This window comes from Spermophilus citellus (genome assembly GCF_964194105.1).
Source record: "Spermophilus citellus genome assembly, chromosome: 7".
NCBI classification, from domain to species: Eukaryota; Metazoa; Chordata; class Mammalia; order Rodentia; family Sciuridae; genus Spermophilus; species Spermophilus citellus.
In genome coordinates this window covers 57578434-57597651 of record NC_138188.1, presented here as the reverse complement: position 1 = coordinate 57597651, position 19218 = coordinate 57578434, and positions in this window count along the sequence as shown.

Sequence of the window (19218 nt, the reverse complement as noted above, 5' to 3'; positions counted from 1 at the left end):
GGTAAAACACTCTCCTATCATGTATACCATTCTTTCTCCATCCAGTTTGTTGTCCAGACCACCACCAAGGCAAACTTTCCACTAGTGACCATATTGATAAGCTGGAAATGAGCACCAACATTTCAGAGTTTTTATTTGAAATCCCGAGGCCACTAATCTCATATACAGTCAGCATCTAATTTTTTTTCCCTTTGCTTCTTTATTCCTTTCCATATATTATGTTAGTTTTACTCTCCCACAATATCTCAATTTAGGATTTTTTTTATCTTCCTTTCTCCTAGCAGTACATAGCACAATTTATGCTTATAGTGGGTATTTAATCAATAATGTAGTGTATGTGTGTGTGTGAATGTGCATTTCAATTTAAAGTTATTATCAAATACTGTAATCACAATACAAAGATGGAAGAACCATGTTATAGGTCATTCAAAATCAGGTTCAGAAGTTTAGATTTAATGCTGTGAGAAGCTGACTCTTGGGACTTGAATAATGCTGCTGATATCTAATTCACTTTGTGAAAGACATTCTTCCACAGACTATAAATGCAGTTTTCTTTTAAAAATATTTTCAAAAAATCATGAAAATAAAAGAAGCTCCCTCTAGTTATTTCCTTCCTCCAAGAATCAATCATAGTCTAAGATTTTAAAATCATCAACATTCAGTCAATAACTTTAATAAAAGATCAGCCCAGTCAATAGGTATCTGAGCCACCTCTGTCTTGATTCCTCCACATAGTGTATGTACCTTCACCACAGTTTCCTAGGAGGCCAAGAGGACCAAATCTAATCACTGGCTGTAGCACACCAGCTGAAGGGCTGAGCTCAAGTTTTCTCAGCAAAAATAAATATCATGAACTATAAAATGACCAAAAAATAAAAACTAGTTTAAAAAATTTAAAAAAAGCAAAACAAGGTTTGAATGAGAAATACAGATAAAACTATTTGAGACAAGATATACTGCTTTAAATTCTTGTTTTTCTTAGGGATTACAGGACTTAGAAGAATTAAAAAAAATGTAGAAGATATAGGCAGCATATACATACCTAGGAAAATAAATTTTCATTTTAGAACAGCATACTATTTCTTTTAAAAAACATATATTAAGAAAATAAAATGTTGGATCCTGTAAGGAAATGTCTGAAAGTTGGGGATGTAGATTGATTCTTCATAGTTGGGACCCATTGATCCTGATTTGTTTCCCAATTCTACTTATCAGTATAGTATTTTTTAAATTTTTTTATTGATTATTTAAAGCATTACATAGCTCATGATATATCATCTTTCATACATTTGACTCAAATTGTGTTTTGAACTCCCATTTTCACCCCAAATACAGATTGCAGAATCACATCTGTTACATATTCACATTTTTACATAATGCCATATTAGTGACTGTTGTATTCTGCTACCTTTCCTATCCCCTACTATCCCCCCTCCCCTCCCCTCCCCTCCCATCTTCCCTCTCTACCTCCCCTGCTATTGTTCAATTCTCTCCCTTTTTTTCCCTCCCCCTTGCCCCTCATAACCTCTTATAATTTTATGTGTCATTGAAGGTCTCCTACCATTTCCATATGCTTTCCCTTCTCTCTCCGTTTCTCTCCCCCCATTCGTCTTTGTTTACTGTAGTCTTTTCCTCATGCTCTTCCTTCCTGTTCTGTTCTTAGTTGTTCTCTTTATATCAAAGCAGACATTTGGCATTTGTTTTTTAGGGCTTGGCTAGCTTCGCTTAGCATAATCTGCTCTAATGCCATCCATTTCCCTAAATCTTGCAAACTATTCTAGCTAATTATCAAATCCAAAGGGCAGTGGGAACCCTTGAATTTGCAGTCAGCTGGTCAGAAGTGCAGGTGAGCTGGGGACCCCTGGAAGGGGCGTGGCTGGTGAAGGACTGTGCCCTTAATGTCTGCAGGACCTGCAGGCAGTTAGTGCGAGAACTACAAAGCAGGATAGCTAGCCAGTTGAGAAAAGAAAATATTAGAAGTTTAATTATTATTAATTCCCATGCATGAAGAGTTAAATTAAGCCTTCCAAAATATCCATAATAAAAGACAGTTTTAGTTGGAGCGTTTATTCCATTGCCATGTGCTATTTCAGGAAGTGTTACCACACCACGTTTCTCTTATTTTTTTATCTTCTTCTTCCTTCACAAAAATGGAATAAATAACTCAAGCAATCTGAATTATACTCATTTTCTGATAAGGCATGCTGATAACTGTGATTGGGAGCATTGACCATTTATGAGAAAAAAAAAATTGTCAGCCTGACCTAAGCCACCAGAAAGAAAGAATGGCTTTTTAGCTCATAATTTTTGACTTTTTCCATTCTTCTGTTGAGAAAAAGCAATATCCTATTTGCTTAGATAATCCTCTTCAATGCATCTATGATTATATTTAATTTGCTCAGTAAATTCAGCCTTCCTTATAAAGGTAACTGAAACTAAATTTTCAAAAAGTAAGCAAATTTCAGCATTTATAGATCTAATTTAGGTGGTTATCCGCGTGCATCATTTGCATTGCCTGAAATTGGAGTAATCACTATAATTTTGAAAATTCTCTGATAATTCAGAATATAATGAATATAATGCCTTTCTCTATTGATGAATAGTGATCCAAAGGCATCATAGTCTAATAATATAAACTATAATTTCATTCAACTTTTTTAAGTAAACATCATAACTTTCACCCAATTTACCAATAATAACTAATCTGTACTTCATGTTAGTTTCCTTATACTGTTTTGTTTTCCTAATAACTTTTAATCTTTCAATCTACTTTGCATTAATTGTGTGTATGCATATGTGTGCATATACATGCCCACTTCAGTTCCTTATACCACATAAAACCTCTGTATCCCTTGACTGTATTTGGGGAAGGGGAGCTCAAAACAGATCCTATATGTTATTAAGGTCGCAAAGTCTATGCTTAATTCCAGCCCCCTGTAGCAAAACTCACAAATAATAATAAAATAAAATATCAGGTGTGATGGTGCCTGCCTGTAATCCAAGTGACTGGAGAGGCTCAAGCAGAAGGATCACAAGTTCAAGGCCAACTCGAACAAGTTAGTAAGAGTATGTCTCAAATTAAAATATAAAAGGCAAAGTATGCCGCTCAATGGTAGAGCACCCTTAGGTTCAATCCCCAGTAATGAAAAATAAAAAAATAAATAAGATAAAATTAAAAACTGTCCTCTTAAAAACCCAAAAACTAGATTTTGAACTACAACAAATCAGTAATTCTAGATAAGAATACTGTCACCTGCCACGGTTTCCTGATGACTGATTTGGAACTTATCAGCATTGCTTAGGTTTCCCTGTCTCTTAAGGAAATTTCCTTTAAAGACAGCTAGTAGTTTTCAAAAGATTCCCAAATCATCCAAATATTTCATAAAGTCATCAAGTGACTCTCATTTGAAGATCCTTATGTGAAACCTCTTTCTTTTGTATCACAGTGACAGACACCTATGAGTTTGTCTTGAAAATTTATGGATACATACTATTAGGGAAAAGCACTGGTGTGCGCAAAGAGGAAGGCTGTGAGATCAGGGAGGATCCACAGAGAAATGGGCTGGTTTTGAGGAATGTATTGGCAAGAAGATTTAGGAAATTTGGATTATTACAAAGTCATGATGGGAGACATCAAACACAAAAATTGATATAAAGTTTTTCCTTTAAGCCTTAGTTAAAAATCATTTTGGTCAATAACCAAAAGCAAGGAATAGGCACATGCTTATAAGAAGTTGGAATGATATTTTGATATTTCTCTTTTATATGTGCTAAAATATTATTGACCTGCTTTCATACAATCAATCAACTGAGGTAAAGTGGTGAAAGTCCTACATGACTTTGACTCTGAAGGTCTTAAGAGTGAACATCATAGAAAATTCTGGAAATTGTCAGTTAAAGTAACATGAACATCAAACATCTCAAAACATTGTCTCTACAGAAGGCGCATAAAAATTTTCCCATTTTGTATGACATCAGCCACTGCATCGTTATAATATGGAAAGTCAATAATGTAAACAACAAAAAACTTTGTAGTTTGGAGAAAATCATGACCCATTCTGAATTAGAAAAATATTGAGATTATAAACTATCATTTCAAAAAAATAAGGTTGTGATAGATAATGGAAAGGGGACATTCGCTGCCTCTTCTAAGACCCCAGAACACGTATTCAAATAAATTGCCATTAAAATGTTAGGGAGAAGTCCCAAGAACAACTTCACTTCTGACACAAATTGCAAGTTCAAGATCTCCAAGACCACCATCAGGCTTGATAATTTACTAGAAGAACTGATAAATTACTGAAAGCTGTTATACTCAGGGTTATCATTTATTTTGGTGAAAAAAACACAGACTAAATCAACCAAGAGAAGCATGGAACAGAGTCCAGAATCTTCCAAATTCTGACTGTGGAGTTGTGGACAGTACTAATTTCTTCCAGCAATGATGTGGGACAATATGCATGCCATATTGCCAACCAGGGAAGCTCTCCCAAGCCTTAAATATGGTGTTCTTTTTGGGGATCCAGCACACAGATAGGTTGACTGCCCATCTGACTGATCTTTAATCTCCTGGTCAAGCTGATATCATGTAGCACAAAGACTTCACCATACATCATCATATCATTAGACTACCTACTGTGGCCCAAGGACTCCAGATAGACAAAATACTTATCCAGCACCACATTCTAAGGATTCAGAGATCTCTCTCAGGAGCTGAGTAAAAAAGCCAGCACTGTCTTTGAGTAAGGCTCATTCTTTATTATACAGTCAGGAATATTTTGTTCTGGTCCATGTTTATCTTGCTTTAGAATTTCAGGCATTTTAAAATTTGTCATTCAATTATACATACCAATTACAAATAAAGAATTTATCAAAATAAGATATTATTTATGTTTCTATCTTATTTTTCACATTCTCTAAATTAGTAACACCCACAGCAATTAATTTTTGCTATATTTTAAAATTGAATAGCATATTTACAATTCCAAGGATATCAAAAGATAGTGTATCTGTCTGCTATAGAGATCATATAACAAGTGAGTTGTGAAAAACAGAATCTAAGAATATTTTTTCAAAAGAAAAAGGCAGGGCACATTGTAGATAATGTATAGCACTAAATTGCTTAAAAGACACTGATACTTTTAACAGCATGTGTGTAAAATAATTAACCCATAAGAATCCACATTTATCATGATAATATTAGATCAAAATAATGACATAATTTTGCTCATATTCACATAAATCTGATATCTTAATATACACTAATTTATTTTTTTATTTTATTTCTGGGGAAGAATGTTATACAAGTCCCTAATAAACTCTATCTAAAGCTATGACAACCAGCCCCAAAGAGCTAATGTATATCAGCACATAAAAATTCATTGGAGTCAATAAGACAAATTGAAGTATGTGCAATTCCAATCAAAAGAAATCAAGATTTAAAAGAACAAGAAAAGAAAGAGAGAGCCAAGGACAAATGACACACACCTGAAATCCCAGAGACTTGGGAGGCAGAGGCAGGATGATCACAAGTTCTAGGCTAGCCTCACCAATTTAGCAAAATAAAAAAGTCAAAAGAGCTGAGGATGCAGCTCAGGGGTAAACCACCCCTTGGTACAGGAAGAAGGAGGAAAGGGAGGGAGGAAGGGAGGGAAGGAAGGAGGGAGGAAGGAAGGAAGGAAGGAAGGTAGGTTGGCAAAGTAACCCAGAGAGTAAGTATCATTATCATTGCAACACTGTGTTCTTCATACATATTTTATGAACTAAGTTTTTCACATACTTTAGAGGTTAGCAGTGCATTACATTTTTGTCTGCTGCTTGATTTAACAGAATGAAATACCCTAAAGGCATTTATTAAAACCAGAGGAGAAAAAAAATATGATTACTGTTAACCTCTGCCTGTAACTTATAAAGGCTCTCATAAAACAAGGATCAAAGTGCACTCCAATCATAAAGTGAAATATAAGCTGTTCTGTCATTTAACACTCACTATTATTTAGCATTTGAACACTAACATTAAATAGATCTGGTTCAGCTTAAACCATGACACCCATGCTTCAATTCCTAACTTTTAGAGTTCAAAAATATTTTATAATTTCTAAGACTTACAAAGTTTTATATTTTAGCAAGTACTGAATATTTTTGATTATTTGCTTGTTTTATTTTGTTTTAAAACTAAACCTAAGTAGCATGCACAGGCCATGTCTGAAGAGTTGTGGAATGCTAACTCCCCAAATACCACCACCCATAGTCCCTTTTGATAAGAAAATTCTGAGTGCATCACAAAGATTCAGTCACACAAAAATTTATTTGTTTTCAGAGAGAAAAAAAAGGCAAGGTCAGAATTTATTAAGTACTTTTAAGTTTCATCTAAGCTGGATCTTTCAATGTGGGGGAGTTGACTGGAATCATGTAAGGGTCATAATATCACAGTTTAAAATTGCTGGACATAGCTGGCTGAGGCTCTGGAGATGAAGGATTTGGAGAATTTAGGATTTACCTGTATGGTGCATCCTACTAAATGCACCATAAGTCTTTTTGGAAGTTTTCTTTAGCAAAATTCTTCTGGAATAAGTTTATGCTAATCAAGGGGCTGAAATTCTAAAATCATGTGAAGCAGACTGCAAGCTACCTTGGGGGTGGATAGTTTTGCTTTCCAGTGTCTTAATAGTTGTTGAGCATGTAACAAGAAAAAAAAAATGCACCACAAAGTGTGTCTTCAAAAAAAAATGTCTCAACAATGTAATTAAAGTACAAAAACTTTAAAACTGAGTAAAACCAACTAAAATAGGTATATAGTTTGAAGATTGAGGCCCATACAATGGATAAATTAAGCAGGAGTTTCTAATAATCATACAAAATACACATTAACAAAAATATTGAGTGAAGTTATGTTTGACAATAAATGTGATTTTAAAAATAGAGTCTTGTCATATCACTCAATTTAGTACATTTCATTAAGAATCTATTGATTACGTAAAATGTTGCTTGAAATATTCTCTGTACAGGAACAATATGAGAAATCAAGAAGAGTCAGATAAAATTCTCTGGTAATGGTTAATAAAGGAAATAAATATTGAGGAGATATTTAAAAGTAAAGTGGAGAAAATTATAGCCTTAAAAATACAGAGTAAATTCATAGAACACATGATACAAAGTTTCTTTCTAAAAAAGGCAGGAGAAAGATTAGAAGTGATGAATATATTTACATGGGAAGCGCCAGTCAAGGGATGGATATTTTGAAGTGCTTCAGAAATTTAGCATAGGTGATTATATGATTGGCAAGGGCCTTTAAAAGCCTAATAAGATAAACATCATAATGGAAAGATGGACATCTTCTCAGGCTTCCACTATTCCTATCTGCTAAAGAAGCTTCCTTCAGAAAACCATATAGCTACTTTTTGGTTCAAATAAGGAATGAGTAAGTAGAGAGAAAGGAATGGAGAGATGACCAAGTTTTAAATTTATTATAATAAAAACAAATGAATGACAATGTGCCACACAAGAGAAAAGAAGATTCTGAAGGCAGAAAAATAATTCATGATGGAGAGAGAAGGTAGGGAAAGAGAAGTAACTTTGTCAGATCAGACTGCTACAACAAAATACCACAGACAAGGTAGCTCAACAACAGAAATTTACTTCCCACAGTTCTGAAGGCAGGAAGTTTGGGATCAGAGTACCAGCATGGTTGGGTTCTGGTGAAGGGCCCTTCCTCATTCACAAATGGCCATCTTTATATTGTATTCTCATGTGACAAAGAGCAGACAGAATGAGAAGCAAGCACTCTTGTGTTTCTTTTAATAAGGACACAAATCTCCTTCAGGAGAGCTTCACTCTCAGGACCCAATCACTGCCCACCTCGTAAAAGTCTAATTAGGGTTAGGACTTCAACATACGAATCTTAGGCACAAAAGCATTCATTCTGTAGCAGAAAGGAAAAGGAAAGTGAGAGGGAGAGAGAAAAAATAGGAAGGAACTTGGAGAGAGAGAGAGAGAGAGGCAGGAGGCAAAACATATTTTAAAGTTGTTAAAGAGACACTGCTGTGACAAATATAACTTGGGGAGAGATATCTAAGTAGTGTTTTAGGGGGCTATGTGGCGCACAATGGTTCCTCACAGTGCCAAGACTGAACATAAAGAAAGAAAAGTCTCCATGCAAAAACAACAAAACCAATCAACTGTTATTGAGTTGTTATAGAAAATGTGATTCACCTCTTTTTTTTAAAAAAATGCACCGACACTTGAGCAAAGAAGAGCTTCTGAAAAGGCATTTCTAGATTGATGATGTTGGGAAGGGAGGAGAAGAGAGCTAATCTGTTCAGTGCACACTGTGTACTGAACATAATATATTTGGTCTCTTTTTCTGCTATCAGAATATCCTGCAGTGTCAATATTCCCTATTATAAACGAGAAAACTGTACTCCTTAGTAACTTAGCTGCTACATCATACACTCTCAACTTTTATCAAATCAATTAACATCTCATATAGACCAATCCTTGTAATGGGACAGAGACAGGGGAAGACAGTTTTTTAAAATTTTTTCTAATTAGTTACATATGACAGTAGAATGCATTTTGACTCCTCATACTTAAAGGGAGTATAACTTCTCATTCTTCTGGTTGTACATGATGTAGCTGATACAGGTCATGTAATCAAATATGCACATAGGGTAAGAATGTCCAATTCATTCTACTATTATTCCCACATCTACCCACATACCTCCTCCCCTTTCTTCACTCCCCTCTCTCTAATCCAATGTACCTCTATTCTTCCCTAGCTACACACTCCTTATTGTGAATTAGCATCCACATATCAGAGAAAACATTCAGCCTTTGGTTCTTTGGGATTGGCTTATTTAGCTTAGCATAAATTTTTAATCCACTCTCCTCCACTTACAAGAATTGATCAACTGCCTTAGTATATCTGTCTTACCTTCAGACGATGTCTGTCACAAAAACAAAAACAAAAACAAACAAACAAACAAAAAAAAAAAAAAAAACAAGAGTTACACCTGAGAAGGAGGTAAACCAATCAATTTCCAATTGATCTTGGAAAATAAGTTTGGATGGCGGGGGGATAATTTCCATTTCTGTCACCAGTCTTCTCCCCTGTACCCTCCACCCCAACTTCAGTCTCTAGGAATTGTTGTGCTCCAAGCTAATTGAGTAACGTGCAAGGTAATTTTATTCCAGAACATTGATAACATATCAAAGTGAAAAAAGCAGAGCTCAAGGAGGAAGAAAAAATAGAAGTCACACTGAAGAAAGTTGGAAGACAGACTGTGCTGACAAGGAGTTCTAGAAAATGAAAAACCCCACTAGTGATCACAAATCAAAGGATAGAAGGACCAATTTCCATAATGTAATGCAGCTGTGGATAAAACTGACAGAATTATATACATTAGTGGAACTTATAAATACACTCATTATGAGAAAAAAGTAAAGGTCACATGTTATTAAATTTAGCCACAACCCAATTTGTCATCTCTGTAAATAACACAGTAAATATATGAATTAAATGCATGGCGTTCACTTTTTATATTAAAAAAGGCACAAAAAATGATCGCCAATTTCTTAAAAATCAGCTACATACATCACATTGTTTCTTGGTATCTTCTCCCCATATGGAAAGAGCTCTATGCACTTAAAGAACTAAGAGTGGGGAAATGCTCCATAGCTAAAGAATAAGGAATGAACGGAAAATGACATTTTCATTAAGGATGTGAGTAGATATCATATTATGCATGGTCTTGTGGGCCAATGTAAAGAGTTTGGACTTTCTTGTAAGAGCAACAGAAAAATATTGTAGAGTTCTAATAAAAGAATGACAGTGTTTGAAAGATCATTCTGGCTGCATGAATAATGAATTGGAAAGAGGCAGAAGTGTGGTCTTATAGGAAGCATTTAGGAGACAATTTTAGGTGCCAGAGAAAGGTGACATTGGCTCAAACTAGAAATGTGCCAGTGAGGATAGATAGAAAACAGAACCGAAAATTTTAATTATAAATTGGAATTCACTGTATTTGGTGGTTTTGTGAATATATGGGGTAAGAAAAGTGATAGGATTGGATTACACACATTTGGCAGAAGTAATTGAAAGGATGGTATTACAACATACTAAGTAAGAAAGTGCTTTAAAGGGTCATTAGTTCAGGTACAAGGATGTTGAGTTTGAGGTTCTTGAAGGTCATCCAAATAAAGATGTCATGTACGTAGATAATTAAGATTATTTATTCAGAGCAAAGGTGGATGCTAGAGATAGGCACTCAAGAACCACAGACAGAAATTGAACTCATGCCAAGAGAAGAGAGTACCTAGGGTGGAAAAATAGAACACAAAGATAACTAAAAAAAAAGCCTTGAGGAATTCAGCAGAGAGATTTGGGGTAGAGGAGATTTCAGCCAAGGTGATTGTGAAAGAGGATCCAGAGAAATAATAGGAAACAGGAATCATGGAAGCTACCAGGTGACACATACTGCATATATTTCATATGTTGTTTCTATACAGTATATCAGCTGAATATGATTAAGTGGGAAAATGAATGAACACTCATGAAAACATTAATCCTGAAGAGAAATTAGGCCTAAAGTTCTTAGATTCACTTTTTTTATTATTATTATTATTATTATTATTATTATTATTATTATTATTATTATTATTTGGCACTGAGAATTGAACCCAGGAGCACTTAACCACTGAGCCACATCCCCAGACCTTTACTTATTTGTTTGTTTGTTTATTTATTTGAGACAGGATCTGACTAAGTTGCTGAAGCCCTCTCTAAGTTGCTGAGACTGGCTTTGGCCTTGCCATCCTTCTGTCTCAGCCTCTTGAGCCACTGAAATTAGAGGTATGTGCCACAGCACCTGGCTTAGATTCACCTTTAAGGTGGTTTACAACAATTTTAACTCTTCTCCAACACTAAATAAAAACATAACCCAGAAAAGTTTGATTGTCAGATAGTACCAGTCATGACTACCATTGTAGAAATATGGAAGCTGCCCGGGGGTATAGCTCAGAGGTAGAATACTTGCCTAGAATGGGCAAGGCCCTTGGCTCAATTCCTAGTTCTAAAATTGAAAGAAAGACAGAAAGAACAAAAGAATGGATTTTAGAAAGGAAGGAAGATATAAATCTAGTTTTTTTATTAATAAAAACATGAATTTTAATAGCTCAAACAACATTATATAGACTTGCTTTAATCAAATATACTAAAAGAATATTTTAGAAAAAAAAATTCTAAAATTTAAGAATTCTTAAAATTTTAAGAATTTTTATTTCTTTCTATTTAATACTTTATTAAATTATTAAAAATAATTTTCTTGAGACAAAATTGAATATTCTGGTGTTTAGTTCTGGGAGTGTAGCTCAAGGGTAGAGTGCTTGCCTAGCATGTGCAATGTCCTGAGTTTGCATAAAAGAAAAAAATGTGATATTTAAATATTTCAATCATCTTCAAAATAATTTTCAAAATCTTGATTTAAGGATGAGAGTACAGAACATTCTGTATTCAGAAAGTGAGATACACTAAAAACATGAGAGAGAAAGGAAAACTTCAAAATGCCACTAGAGATAGTAGTGCAGAAGCTGAGATGAGAATGCTGCTTTTATATAGTTAGAGAAGAGCTCTTGCGGGTTTAGGAGAACATTTTAGATAAGTTCTTATTTTAGCTTCTTATCTGTAAATAATAATATCACAAGACAGTTTAAGGGTGAAAGTAAATTATATCATTGAAGTTAGTTCTAGGATCACAGAAAGCACTCAATAAATAGTAATTCCTTGAAAGGTCAAATTTATAAAAAGGTGATTCTATTGGTCACTGGAGATCTTTGGAGAGACAAACTAATATGGTAAAAATCTATAACACTGGATCAGACTGCCAGGGTTCTAATACCATCTCTACCATTCATCAGCGTGGGACTGGCTATGTAGGTCAACCACTGTTGCTTAAATTTTCATATTCATAAAATGTTGATAGAAATGTTATCTCATTAGAATCCTGTGGGAATTAAATGAGATAACATATATAATATAAATATATGTAAAGTAACTAACTACAAAGTACTAAAAACAGTCCTACCCAGAGTAAGTGCTCAAAAGTTGTGACCTTTTAGTATCTTCATGTAAGCCAACAATCCTGTGACAGGATATGAGATATTAATTTCTTCCTTGGTATTTCTAGTGTTGGAAAGCGAGTATACCAAATTTTCTCTTTTACTTTTATCTTAGGAGCATAGTCAAGTCTTACGTTCAAGAACTAAGCTCCTGATTTTGAATTATTGAAGGAAATTTTGAGTTACCTTAAAATTCCTAGATGCAATTGAAGAAAAAAAAAATCTCAATGTATACTTTGATCATAAGGTTAGACAGATAAAGAAATTTAGTTAGACCTTCCAAGAAAGAGATTGGGACGTGTTTAGTGCTGAGATAGCCAAAGGGGAAGGGTATGACCTTGGGAGAGTGTGGGATTCCTAAAGACCTGGGAAATGGAGGCATATTCTACCAAAGCCATGAATTTGGGGAAAATACATGCTACAGTTAAGGTGGAGAGGTTTGCTGGATGCCTTAGAAGATGAACACTATGAGCCAGGTTAATAGCAGTTTTTCCATGTGACCAAGCATGTTGTAGATTCCAAATCCCTAAATCTGTTTTATGTCTTTCATCCAAGTATTAAAAAGGCCTGACCTTACTTAACTTCTGAGATCACACAAGATTGGACATGTTCAAGGTGATATGACTGTACACCCAAATTGACTCAATGTCTATGGCCAAATATGAACATATCAATGTCACATAAATTCTAGAATTCTGGTATTCAAATGTAACAAGATGTTATTACTCTCAGGGTGTCAAGTTTGGATCCAGATCCTTGGTATCCTTAGCAAAGAATTGAGCAAGACACACACAAGTAACAGGCAAAGTACAGATTTATTGAAGGTAAAGGTGTAAGTAGCCCTCCATTAGGTTGAGCAGAGTAGGCCAAGCAAGAGAGAGGCACTCAAGGCCCTGATTTCTGGAATTTAGTGTCTTATATGCTGAGCTGTGGGGTGTTTTCTTCCCAGTATGGACTTGATTGAAGACCTTACACCATTTGCTTCCATTGGTTAACTTATGATACCTGATTAGAATATTGTCCAAATTTACCCCATTGGTAATTTTAGAAAACATAATTAGTTTTACTAAGGAACACTTTACCACCTTTGGTCATTTTAAAATACTGAACCTGTGGTGGGAGTTGTCATGGAGATAAGTCCTCAATGGTGGGAGTTGTCATGGTAATGGGATTTATCATAAATAGGGGCATGACTTATCTCTCTGTCTTGTTCTCCAGTGGCATCCTTCTTATATGTAGCCTCCTCCGTCTTGGTGTCCCTGAACTTCTACCCAACAAAGGGTTGTAAAATAACTGATATTGCTGTTGAATTTCGGGGACATATAAGCTCTGAGATACTCTTATAAGCCAATGGAATCGTAGCATGAGCCAATACTAAGTAATATAGGATGTCCTACCAACACTTCTGTGTGGGAACTTAGAAACAACTTTAATTCAATAAAAAAACTCATGAATAACCTTTATAATATCTAAATTTTATGGAGTAAGCTCAAAGAAAGAAGAGTTGGGTTATAAACATAGACTATTACATTGATCTAGTTGAGGTTGCTCTAACCTTGTTCTAAACTAATTGGACATTGGCTTTTTGCAATTCTTTTGTAAGTTGCACCTAAGGACATACTGTATTTGATAAAAATGGTGCAATGTCATAGACTTTATAATAGAGAATTTCTTTTCCATTTTACCTAAATCTGTGATATACAAAGTAAGACACAAGTCATACTTATTTTAGTAATCAGCTAAGTATTGTGAATTGAATGAATTAGGTATGAAAATCATTTTATTAAGGAACAAAGCTATCATATATAATCTGCTTACTATATACAGCTTTAAGAAATCTAGGGACCTAGGATTGGAGATATACTTTAGTGGTAAAGCACTTGCCTAGCACCGGTTTGATCCCTAGCACAGGGGAAAAAAATCTAGGGATCGTTAAAAACAAAATAAGTCAATAAATAGATGAATAAACAGATATGGTGTCTTCAGGGTATATCTTAAGGGAACAAGGTGCCTTGATGTGTGAACATGAATATTCTGTTACCATGTCAGGTTTAACCTTATAATAAGGTTGAATCCCTTACACCAGTTCAGATGGTAATGCTAGTTATTAAGTATATCTTAATTGCTAACCCTGCATGATGCTATGCTTACCCATCAGCTTTTAATTATATTTTGCTTCCAGTAAGATTGGTTTATAGGTAGTAAATATGCCTGGTCATATCTGTAGTTATTATATTTCTGATAATAAGTTAAGAAATTAAACAATTAATATATGTTTGTGCATATGTATGTGTATGTATGAGAGAGATTGTTATTATAGAACCAGAAAAAGTAGGAGTATCTATAAAGCAAGAACTAGGGTCCTCCTAAAAAGTGACCATTGCAAGAATCTTTTTTTTTCATTCTCAAATCATTAATTGTTTACAGTGGTCCATTTGACAGTATGATATAACACTCCAAAACTAGGCATAACACTGTAGAAGTATGTTCAGATTCACTATATCAGTTTCCAAAGAGACACAGCTGAAATTATGATAGAAAATGTTTATTGAAGGAAATCTGAAATTTTTCAATAGTAGTAAAATCTCTGCTTACATGAGCTTCTACTGACAATGTCAAAATATGCTAAAAAAGACAAGATATCCAGCCAAGACAGAGAGTTTTAAGCCACAGAAGTAATACATATTGAATTTGTGGGACTCTTCAAACAGCAAATGCTGTTGAGATATTTTAAAAGACAGTTCTGACCTCCATTCCTTAGAATATTCTAAGGGTGGGTACACTTTGTAAGTTTCATAGAATAGTTATATTTAAATTCTAATAGTGACTGATGCTTCAGAGTTAAAGTAGACAGCTAAGCTGGGCCATTTATTTTAGCAAATATGTATGGCTAATATTTTTAAAGTATATTCAATGTTATATAATAGAGAATATTTTTATGTATACAAAGTTTTTTTTTCCATTTGTTTACATAGTTATTTCAAAAAGTTATTGTATGAGTTTATTAGACTGAACACAGACCTCATGTAGTTTCAAAAATATTTGCTAGTTTTGTATTATGTTCCATCTTTGCCTAATATTTTATACAAAGTTTTTCTGAAGCTTGATTAGTAATCCAAGTCACATTTAAAAGGTTAGAATAACACCTTCTGGAAACCTTCACATCAATAAAACCATTGAGAACATTTACTCTATTTTTGCACATGATATTGTCACATCTGTCTTTAGAAGGAAAAAAGTGATTTCTGATTCCACCACTCTATGATATATTATATATCATATATAATATATATAGTATGATACATAATATATTTCATTCTATTATATATTGTTACACTATATACCCTTTATATAATATTTAATATAATATATAATATATAATAATATATATTATATATCACACTATGATATATAATAAACATTTTTCCCCTGGTTGGAATCAACAAATTTGTGATCAGCCCCCAAATTCCACATAAAACACTTTTTTTGTTGTTGTCAAAGAGTTTTGAAAAGGCAAAGGCAAAACCCAGCAGCCTGCACCTGGTCAAGGAGAAAATAGAAAACATTTTATTTTTATTCATACATCTCTCTCTAGAAGTTAATCACTTATGCCACCAATTTCCTTCTGTGCATCTCTCAGGCTTAAATATAAAGCCATTAGTCTTCTGACGTACCCCAAACTCCAGGAGATATAAATGGCAGCCTCTGGCTGAAGAACATTTCACAGAGTAAGACTTTCCAAATATCTGCATCTTATTTTCTTATCATTTATATCAATGTACCTAGTTTTAATATTACAGTAAAGTAGTTTGGTATCTGGGTCAAGATGATATATGTTGACAGCTCCCTCTTCCCGTATCATCACAGAAATGATAACTAATAAAACTATCTTTAAATATTTTCAAACATCTAGTTGGACTTGAAAATAATAAAAGAAAATTTCTTTTAAGAACATTATGCCCCTTTAAAAGACAGAGAATATGAATGATAGGGGAGAAAAGAACAGAAAGAAAGTGAGAATTTGAGAGAGAAAAGCAAAAGAAAAGAAAGGAAAACAAACAATAACACTGCATAACATAGAAATCATCCTCATTTGAGGTACTCAAAGGAGAAATATTTGAAAGTTAAGCTTATACAACAAAACAATAAAGTGTATGGATAATGTCTGCACTACCAAAATCAGCACTCAGAATCTACCAATAAGAAAGTTTTCCATCAGGGCATGCAAATAATCCTGGGGGCTCAGAAGGATCATAATTTCAAAGCCAGCCTCAGCAATTTAGTGAGATCCTAAGTAACTTAGCAAGGTCTTGTCTCTAAATAAGTATAAAAAAGGGCTGGGGATGTGGCTTGGTGGTTAAGCACTCCAGGTTTAATTCCTGGTAAAATAAAACAAAAAGAGAATGCTTTCCATCTAAGAAAATAGATACTAAGATATCTTCAAAGAACTTTTAGCCATATATCTTTGAAAATCATTTGTAAGTAGCATTCATAAAATAAAGAAGTTTTAAGATGTGAGTATATCATTTTTAACTAAATAGGGTCAAATAAATAGAATCAAATATTTTTAAAGGCCCAATAAGAGACTTCAGAAAGAAAAAAACAAAACAAAAAAACAACTACTAAATTGGCATTTTAAGAGAAACAAAAGATAAGCCAAATAGTAGAATTAACAACAACAACAACAACAAAAATCCCAATCTAATGATTAGGAAATAAAACCAGTGGAATTGCAAAGAAGAGAGACCAGAATGGTAAAGATATAGAAAGCTTTTAAAAAATTAAGAAGATCTAGGAACAGATTAAATTATTTTATACTCAGTCAAAACATTGTCAAAGAATCAAAAATAATTATCCTCTCCAATACAAAGTTTAAGAAAGTTACTACCCCATAACCACTTGGGAAGAACTACCAAACAATGTAATTCATTGTTTAGTAAAAATTCATTGTTTAGAAAACAATATTCCAGAAGGAAGTTATGAAATACAAGAATCTAAAAATGTGGGATTTCTATTTTACATTATTTTTGCATACCTTCTTAACAGAAAATCTGTCATTATCAATGAGAACAAAAATAATGATAATGGACACTCAACCAGACCACCTAACTATCGTAATATTCAAGATGGTGTTACTCTAGAGTGTGAAATTCAATTTATTAGTATTTTAAAACTTTGTTAGTTTGATAATGAGATTTGCAAGGATTGATGGACCTCAGCTTTTAGCATGATTTCATCTGTAGTGGGTATAAGACTTTGTTCAGTGAACAGGGTTCCTGTTGCATAGTTAGATCTGAACAATGATATATAAAAGCCATCTCTTTCTTTCTGGACCCTTTACAGGAACAAACCCCTCATTTCAGTGTAGCATGAAAGGTGTTAGTAAGAAGGTAGAGATGTTAATCTCCCTCTGGTCTGAAGTAGTAATGGGAGAGGGATTATCTGCTGCTGCCCCACTACTCACTTGATACTGATACAGTTGTGCTTTGGCAGGTCCCAAAGCTTATGAGATGCATAAAATTCAGTCAGGTGAAAAAATGGGGAAAATTATAGGTAAGTGTTTGAAACATGAATATATGCATAATATAGAGGCTAACCGGTGTGTCTGGAGCCTTCTAGTTATTATTTGTTGTTAATTTATAAATACTTATTCCATTTTTATTATTTTTATTCATTGTTTTCAGATATACATGACAGTAGGGTGTATTTTGACTATTATACATACATGGAGTGCAGCCCATTCCAATTAGGATCCCATTCTTGTAGTTATACATGATGTGGAGTTACACTCATCATGTATTCATATATGAGCATAGGAAAGTTATGTCCTATTCATTCTTCTGTCTTTCCTATTCCCATCCCCCCTCCCTTATCTTCATTCTATTTCAGTCAACCATTTGGGAAGCAGAATAAGTGTATGTTTAGTGTAAACTTAAGTGCTAAATTTTCATTTAAGAAAGTTAATAACAAATATATAACTTGCCTAAAATGTCACCTTTTGCCATCTACTATAGAGGTAATGCACATATCACTGACCATAAATCAGAAGAACTGATCTGCTTGAGAAATTTCAGAATCTATTTCAAAAGCTAATAAATGATATTAAGAAGAATATCCCCAAAGGCAATGATTTAACATATGTAGCTAAAGAGGATGCACTTACATGTCACTCTGTAAAATATAACTGTAACTTTAGGTTCAATATCTGTTCTTTAAAATTATTTTTTTTTACTTTTTATTCCAAGTTTTCTTATTCATCTATAAAATATGATGCAATAGCTAAATGCATTAGTTTTATTAACAGAAAACTAAAAAACTGGGAGAATTAGAAGTCAAAGTGAAATTAGGTAAGATTCAAATTTTATTACAATAAAACATAGATATCAAATCTTGTGGGTTGCACATAAAGTAACACACAGAGAAATTCATAAACTTGAATGCACCTATTATGAAATCAATAGGACTCAAAAGTTTGAAAAGTGTAAGTCAAATAAAGTAAAAGAATAATAAAGTAAAAGATTAGTGAAATAGCAAAACATAGACTAAAATAAAAAACTGACAAAAAATTATTAAAGAAAAAAGTGACAAGGCACAAATGACATGTATGTATATATATAGATTTTTATCAAAAATTGTATGCATGTTTCATAAAATATATATATATATATATATATTTGCACAATACTCTAGACCCAAATGGTTTATATAGAAAAGTAATGTAAAAGATTTAAGAAACTTAAAACTAGTATTTTCTAGAATAATGCAGAGAAGAGAAAAATATATTAATTTGTTGTGGTTAATATGATGTTGCTGCAGAACAGATAAGGATGGAATCAAAAGAAAAATTTCAGGGCACTTGTATCCAAGAATATAGAACCAAATTCAACAATGCATGTATAAAAATATCAGTTATGTTTACTTGAAGTTAATTCCCTGATCCAGAAACATGTGTATAATATAATTTATTTTAAAAAATTAGGCCAGGCGCAGTGGTGCACACCTGTAATCCCAGTGGTTTGGTAGGCTGAGGCAGAAGGATTGTGAGTTCAAAGACAGCCTCAGCAAAAGGGAGGCACTAAGCAATTCAGTGAGATCCTGCCTCTA